The following is a 7,693-nucleotide window of genomic DNA, read 5'->3' on the forward strand; positions in this document are numbered from 1 at the left end:
TGATATGTTTAGATTTTGTTGATCTGGTAACCAGTGTTTGCATTTTGTGCTTCTACTGATTACGTAGGCTACGTAGTTAAATGATTTCCTTTTGTGTCCGTTTTAACCGTGTTTATTGTTGTTTTACCATCGTGAAGTTCCACATGATATTTTATTTTGAAAATTGACCGGATCCTCTATGCCATTCTGTGTCTAACTTCCTGGCTGGTTCGATCTGCTCTGTGCGGCTTGACGCGGCTAGCAGCAAGAGGTGAAGTTTCACGATATATTATGTAAAAGATCACCAAAAACTTACAAGGGACAATGTTATAAATTCTCATATAAAAAAAACTAAGGATGATAGTGAAGTATGCCTCTAAAGTACTCACGTGTTTGTGTTTTATTAATCAGAATCAGCTTAACTGCCATGTAGAGCTTTGTAAGTAAAGGAATTGGCCCTTGGGGCTTTGGTGCATAACAAATATAAACTTATATAACGATAAGATACAAAATATAAAAGAATAATACAGACTATGTTTATATGGCAGTTATTTACATGAGCATCAGATTTACAAGTGTAAACATTTACAGTTTAAGGTGAATAACAAAGCAGGGTGACAGTTAACTTGTAAACTGTAAATGTATCCTCTGTTTTTGCAGTTTGAAGGGATATTTGATTGTAAAATCGCCAGATTCAAGAGGTGACGACAGGCAAGTGCAATGAAGCTAGACACAAAATGCGAAGGACGAAATGTTTACATTCCATGATTACAACGTAGCTTTGTTGGCAGTAAAATGTCCAATAATAGCCCATAAACTACTGGCGTTAGCGCGAGTTTTCTTATTGATTTAACTTCTTTCAACGTATTTAACCTGCAGTCTCACTCGCTTCGGCGCGTTCGTTTTTATTTAGTTATCACTTTTTCAAGCACGCCATTGGATGATAACTACATATAGACCTACGTAAAGTACAGGTGAAACTCGAAAAATTAGCATATCGTGCAAAAGTTCATTTATTTCAGTAATTCTAAAAAAATATATTATATAGACTCATTACATGCAAAGTGAGATATTTCAAGCCTTTATTTGATACAATTTTGATGATTGCGTACAGCTTATGAAAACCCCAAATTCAAAATCTCTGAAAATTAGAATATTACATGAAATCAAAAAAAAAAAAAAAAAAAAAAAAGATTTTAAATACAGAAATGTCAGCCCTCTGAAAAGTATAATCATGCATATCAGTACTTGGTTTGGGCCCCTTTTGCATGAATTACTGCCTCAGTGCGGCGTGGCATGGATGCTATCAGCCTGTAGCACTGCTGAGGTGTTATGGAAGACCAGGATGCTTCAATAGCGGCCTTCAGCTCTTCTGCATTGTTCGGTCTCATGTCTTTCATCTTTCTCTTGGCAATGCCCCATAGATTCTCTATGGGGTTCAGGTCAGGCCAGTTTGCTGGCCAATCAAGCACAGTAATCCCATGGTCATTGAACCAGGTTTTGGTACTTTTGGCAGTGTGGGCAGGTGCCAAGTCCTGCTGGAAAATGAAGTTAGCATTTCCATAAAGCTCGTCTGCTGAAGGAAGCATAAAGTGCTCTAAAATGTCCTGGTGGACGGCAGCGCTGACTCTGGACTTAATAAAGCACAGTGGACCAACACCAGCAGATGACATGGCTCCCCAAACCAACACAGACTGTAGAAACTTCACACTGGACTTCATCATCTTGGATTGTGTGCCTCTCCATTCTTCGTCCAGACTCTGGGACATTGGTTTCCAAATGAGATGCAAAATTGGCTCTCATCAGAAAAGAGGACTTTGGACCACTGAGAAACAGACCAGTTCTTTTTTTCTTTAGCCCAGGTAAGACGCTTCTGACGTTGTTTGTTGTTCAGGAGTGGCTTGACGAGAGGAATACGACATTTCCAGTCCAGGATCCGTCTGCGTGTGGCGGCTCTTGATGCAGTAACTCCAGCCTCAGTCCACTCCTTGTGAAGCTCCCCTACACATTTGAATGGCCTTTTCCTGACAATCCTCTCCAGGCTACGGTCATCCCTGCTGCTTGTGCACCTTTTTCTTCCACACTTTTCCCTTCCACTTAACTTTCTATTAATGTGCCTTGATACAGCACTTTGAGAACATCCAACTTCTTTTGCAATTACCTTTTGAGGCTTTCCCTCCTTGTGGAGGGTGTCAATGATGGTTTTCTGCACAACTGTCAGGTCAGCAGTCTTCCCCATGATTGTGAATTCCACTGAACCAGACTGAGAGACCAATTAAAGGCTCAGGAGCCCTTTGCAGGTGTTTTGGATAAATTAGCTGATTAGATTGTGACACTTTGAGCCTACAAACCTTTTCACAATATTCTAATTTTCTGAGATTTTGAATTTGGGGTTTTCATAAACTGTACGCAATAATCATTGAAATTATTTCAAATAAAGGCTTGAAATATCTCACTTGGCATGTAATGAGTCTATATAATATATTAGTTTCACCTTTTAAGTTGAATTACTGAAATAAATGCACGATATGCTAATTTTTCGAGTTTCACCTGTATATCGGACCACAAACATAGCGGTCCGCTCTTATTGCCAGAAGAAATAAGTTGGATAAAGTTACTGATAAACAACAAAAATGCAAGAAGCACGAGTGGCAACGCATTTTGTTTCATTTGTTGAAAATTGTAGAGGTTGTTAGAAAAAAACTGGGTCCTACCTCGATGGAGATCGTCTAAATAGCGAAAACTGCCGCCTATAGGGTCCAGACCGGTCCAGACGCGAGTTTGGACCCGGAAACAGTATTATCGAGAGTTGTGACGTCACGCCTTCACAACTGGATGGTCAAGCGTCCCGTCGATTTAAATGAGTTCAGTATTTTAAAAAAAAACATGGAACACTCCTGACGTCACTCCTGCTTTCATTTCCTTTGAAGAAAGCCGTGACGTAGCTGTTCTTTGATACGCGTTTCAGATCATTTCAGCACACACTATCATTACTCTCGGACCGAGTTACTGAAAGAAAACACTTCAGATCATCAGATATCTCACACTTTCTGCAGAGAATTGTACAACCTGACAACTTAATATCAGAAGAAATACTATCTTATCTATTTATTCCCACTATCCACTGACATGCCAGTATTAGTTCTAGGTCTTGTGCTTCCTTGGGTCGCCAAAACTGCTGGTCATCTCATCAGCTCTGCACTGGGACTTAATCAACCCAGTACACCCAGAGTTAACCCAGCGGAACCTGTGATCCATGAATCACCTCTTGTACCACCACCAGTCCAGAAAAACTTCATCCATCGATTCATCGTCCATACCCGCTTATTCCCCTTATACAGGGTCGGGGTCCAGACAAACTTCAAGGAAATAACCTGCAGTAACTCCATGTTGCTGAAAAAGTACCGCCACAAAATAATGTTGGACTGTCTGCTTAATGAAACACAGCAAACTCAACAAGAGCAGGCTGGCCCCTCTTTACTCATTTGCCCTGTGGTACCACCACAAGTCCAGAAAAACTTCATCCAACGATCCATCGTCCATACCCGCTTATTCCCCTTATACAGGGTCGGGGTCCAGACAAACTTCAAGGACATAATCTGCAGTAACTCCAGGTTGCTGTATCTGAAAAATTACCACCACTCCAAAATGTTGGAGAGTCCGTGTAATGAAACAGAGCAAACTCAGCAAGAGCAGGCTGACCCCTCTGCACACACCGTAGTACCACCACAAGTCCAGACAGACTTTAAGGACCAAAACTGCAGTAATCCCAGGTTGCTTTATCCGAGAGATGGCCGCCACTCCACCGTTGTTTAATAAGTGTAAACAAGTGTATATAATATCTGTAAATATTCATATTTTTTTATTCTATTTTACATATTACTATATTTTAATTTTGATTCCACATTTAACTCTCCGTTTGTGACATGAAGGGAATACAAACATTCGATTGACAAGAGTGAATCTGGCAGCGAGAGGTTTAAACTTTCTCCTCTCTCTCTACACGTCTTTATATCTGTGACCCGACCCATCTTGCACAGTGAATAAGAGAGGCAAAAATATCGGATCACTTGCAGAAATCGCAGATTTGTTTACCAGGATTAGAGCAAAAATGGGTGAACTTTTGAGCATCAGAAAATAGAGATGTAGATTTTTCCTGGGGGAAAAAAATTGTTTTTTAACAATTGGTTCTGGTTTATTCAAACTCAGATCAGCTTTTCCTGCTGAATTTGAAACTACCAGAGGACAAAATGGTGCAGTTTGTTCCAGAACGAGACAATGTATTCAGTCTTTCTTTACCATGTGCCAAGGACGATTAGGATTTAACAACGGGAAATTTGTGCTGTTTTTTCCAAAATCAGAGCAAACATTAATGATTATTTCTCCAGGACCTATTGCAACAATTGCAGCAGATTTTTCCAGGACAGGCGCAAAAATTGCAGCTTGTTTTTCCAGGATTAGAGCAAGAATTGCAGAATGAAAATTGCTGTTGGTTTGACCAACAGCAGAGCAACAATTGGTTTTGGTTTATTCAAACTCAGGTCAGCTTTTCCCTCTGAATTTGAGACTACCAGGGGATGAAATGGTGCAGCTTGTTCCAGAACAAAACACTGAATTCAAGCATCCAGTACTACGTGCCATGGACGACTGGGATTTAACAGTGGGATATTTGTGCTGCTTTTTCCAAAATCAGAGAAAACATTATTGATGATTTCTCCAGGACCAGGACCCATTGCAACAATTGCAGCAGATTTTTCCAGAACAACAAGGCAACTTTGCGTGCCTGGGTTTAGGCTAAAATTACAGCTATGTTTGCCTTTTTTAAGGCCCACCACTGTTTCACACGCCACTGTTTTAGCTCGGAAATGATGGAACTGATCTCCAGGGAAACATCAAGAGGAAATTCACAACTCACATATAGCAGAGTACCAGAGTGCCCGTTGCTGTGGCAACCAGGATCTAGATGCAGCAGCAGCTAGCTCCTTCAAACTTCACCACACTTTTGTTTTCCACTTGTTTTTTTATGGCTTTATTGCCAAAACACATATCACCTGACAGAAATACAGTCATTGTATGAGGAAGACAGGGTTTTGGATTAATGAGCAGCCGACCGTAGACGATCCGCCAGCCAGATCAACCTGACCAGGTACCACGGAGGGTGTGCTGATCGTTCAGAGGAGAAAAAGAGAGCCAGGATAGGAGCCATGTTCACCCAACTTGGACTTAAGACTGCTACTAAAGGTCCGGTCTGGACAAAATGGGACTCATGTTGGCCAAGCAACAGAAATCAGAGACTGTGCCATTTTTTTTTACAGAGACCTTCCCCGTCCGCATCTCGGATCAAGTTCTCGGCGGGGTGACCATGTTCCAAGCTGTCAGCGCAAGACTCCAGCAAGATGAGAGGAGGCGGACTCTGTGTTTTGCTCCGATGATGGAAGACAGTGGTGGGACAATATAGGTGGCATGCTGGCTTAGTCATTCTCCCCGTGTCCACGTGGGTTTACCCCGGGTGCTCTGGCTTCCTCCCACATACCAATTAATATAAATCTAAAATATTTTCTTTTTAATAAATTTGATGTACTATATTACAGGAAGTGTTTCCTTTTTCAGAGTTTATTAATGCCACACACACTTCTGTTTTGCATAAGCATTAAATTGGACTTTTGAACAGGGGTGATTTATAAAAGGGACAAGCAGGTTCATACAGATGTAGTGGTACCAAACACATTCAAATATCACCATGCTGTCATCACAGCCAAATAATGGTAAAGTTTACAAAAAGTGGAAGAATATTCCAGACTCTGACAGTATGGGTATGATACAAGTACGAAATACCATTGGCATCAGTCTGCCACAATAGCCAGAGACCTGAGAAGTGTTCGTGTGTGTTTCTGTGTATGAATAAATTAGTAGCTGCAGATTTATTAGAAAACATTGCTGAAGAATTCAGCTGCTTTGACATTATCCACAATTTGTAATGTTGCAAAGTGAATTCAAAATCACAAGTGAAAAATGTTTCTGACCAAGAACGGTGCGAGAAAATTAAATATAAATGTCACATTTAAACAGTTTGTCCTGTGACAGCCCCTTTTTGTGTCAGAGCATTTGACTTATTGATTGCTGTCAGGAGGTGAAGTGAATTTCAACAAATATAACTCAAAATGTTTCTGAAATAAATTGCCTACCCTTGTCAAAAGGATTTAGCTCTGGGCTTCAGCCACTTAAGGACATTCACATTCTTGTTTTGAAGACTACTTCAGGTCAGTGTCCTGGATGAACAAAGATTGTCTTCTATATCTAATATACTCAAAATAACTCCTGAAGACGAAATCAATCAATCAACAGGAAATTTATTTGCTATTCTGATAATCGATTTGAGTAATTTTCAAGCAAAAATGCCAAATATTCTGGTTTAAGCTTCTTAAATGTAAGGAGCTGCTGCTCAACTTTGTCATGTATGACGCTGAATTAAAAATCTTTAGGTTTTGGACTATTGGTCAGACAGAAAAAGCAAATTAAAGACATCACCGTGGCCCTAGAGAAATTATACATAAAATTCTTTCACAATTTGTAGACAAAACAAATAAACAAATAATTAGCAGATTAAGCCATAAAGAAAATAACCATTACTTGTGGCTTTATCACACATAGCAAAGAGCTGCAGTATCTGGAGCCAATAAATTGTGTTGTGGTGACATTTGTAAGCCTTTTAATTTATTAATTCTCCTAATCAGAATAAAAGCAGTAGTTGGCAATAGGTGAATGTTTTGTTTGAATGTAAACAAAGCCACTGCTCGGCAACATCCAGCCACTATAATCTCTGCTTCTAAAATTATATCAGATGGTTGAATTTCTGCACTGGTAAACTCAACTAGTCTGCAACATTACATAAATAAATAATGCTGGACACTGCCGGGTTAATAAAAACATTAACCCATGTGAACCTGCCACTGACCTCAAGCACCAGTGTTGTCCATTTAGAAACACCTTTCACCTCCACAACAACTAAATAAGCCCTCAGTATAGTTACCTTTGAGCGAGCCACAAAATTGTGACTCTCAACAGCCACTGTGACATAAATAACAGTAAATCAACCAAATAGGTACTATCTCTTCAATACAAAGTTGTTCTAATAAAATTGAATGACAGTGAGCTATCTGCAAGGAGTAAGTGAATTTATTTTTCTAAATTGGGTGAACTGACTGAGTTAAGTTTAATGAGCTTTTACTTTTTTTGAATTCATTAGAAGTGACTGACTTTGGGTTCCCATGCCATCTCATGGTACAGCTCCACAGTATAAGCAACAGCTCTGTGCTTATTTATCATCAATAAAAAGCTCCACTTGTTTAACATTAAAGCAATCTGTGAAGCAAACGCTGAAAGAAAGACCAGCAATGTACCAGCTGCAGTAAGACATGGACTGTGGCAGTTGTATTGTTCAAAAGCTCTCATTTCATGTGGATGTTTTTGAAAAGAGACTAAAATCACTAGTGACTCTGAAATGAGAGGGTACAATATGCAGAGGCTCTAGTCCTACTGTGCACATGAGCATGATGTTCTAGGAAGAGATAAACTCTTTCAAGTCAGCATCTTAGCAGCAGCACTTATACATACTTGGAAAAACAAACATTTCCTGCACTGAAAATATTTTGGGGGCAGGCTTAGTTGGAAGAACACAGTCACTTACAAAAGATGACTGGTAGACTTTGTGACA

Source organism: Micropterus salmoides, unplaced genomic scaffold (assembly GCF_014851395.1).
Source record: "Micropterus salmoides isolate LMB-PRFRI ecotype aquatic unplaced genomic scaffold, ASM1485139v1 Ms_hic_scaffold_6, whole genome shotgun sequence".
Lineage (NCBI taxonomy): Eukaryota > Metazoa > Chordata > Actinopteri > Centrarchiformes > Centrarchidae > Micropterus > Micropterus salmoides.